The sequence below is a fragment of the Nannospalax galili genome, unplaced genomic scaffold (assembly GCF_000622305.1).
Source record: "Nannospalax galili isolate Female #2095 unplaced genomic scaffold, S.galili_v1.0 scaffold139, whole genome shotgun sequence".
NCBI classification, from domain to species: Eukaryota; Metazoa; Chordata; class Mammalia; order Rodentia; family Spalacidae; genus Nannospalax; species Nannospalax galili.
Window position 1 is genome coordinate 7,981,637 of NW_008345884.1, and position 1,163 is coordinate 7,982,799.

A 1,163-nucleotide genomic window follows, 5' to 3' on the forward strand; every position below is an offset into this window, starting at 1 on the left:
GTGCCACCTTCTCGTTTGCTATCTATATTAATAAAACAGATTACCCAATTATGATGGCAAGAGACATCATTTGATATATTTTTTGTAAATGTTTATAACTTATTTTATTTTCTCTTTCAAAATAATGTGAGACCAATTCTCTTAGCCTCACTTTACAGCTATAGAGCCCTCATAGTAAACCAGACATTGTGGTATTCACCTGTAATCCCAGCCCTTGCGAGGCAAAGGCAGAAGGATTCTGCATGTCTTCAGCACCAGGACTTTCCATAGCTCTTCTGGAGTCTGCAGGAAAGCCTTATAAGGTTTACTCAGAAAATAATCTTCATCTCAGAAATGAAGTATTTGAAGAGAAGACAGATGGTGTTCCCTAACATCCGTTAACATGTTCTCATCACTGGTATCCATTAATTCCTTGAGTTATTTAAGTTAGACATTTCTATGGTGGACATTTTCATGGACTGAATTGTGTACCCTCTAAAATTCATATGTTGAAGTTTTAACCCCTATTTACCTCATAATATGATTGTATTTAGAATTAGATGTTTTTAAAAAAGAAATAAAGGTAAAATAAAATCTTAGCCGCTGTAACTGGTACCCTGGTACCTTGATAAGAAGAGACTAAAATACAGACACATGCAGAGACCACATGATGATAAAGAGGAATTTTTGGTATATGAGCCAAGGAGAAAGCTCTAGAAGACACCAACTTGTCACCTTGAACTTAGAATATTTCTAGTTGCCATTGCTAAGCTGATGGCCCCTATTATGGCAGCTCTAGTGAACAAAAACAGAATTCTGTGGCTTCACAAGCAGAACAAAAACTGTGGTACTGTGATCTCAGAAGAACGCCAGAGAGTGCCTGTTCTGGCCTCCCTCTGGCATAGGGGCTGAGAACCCAGGGGACTGCCTGAGAGTGCCCAGATCCTGCCTCCACATGGTGAAAGAGTTATGCAATTTGGGAGTCTTTTAGATAAAAGGCAGAAAATGTCAAAAGTATTTGGGAGCTCTTATCTAATCCTTAAAATATTTTAGGGTTACTTTTCAGAAGGGGGAATGTTAGAGTAGCAAAAAGAAGAAAGAATACATGAAGTTATCAGAAAAAAGTGATCTGAAGGTATGGGAGGAGTTGGAGGGGAAGGAGTGGGCATGGATTTGATCAAAAC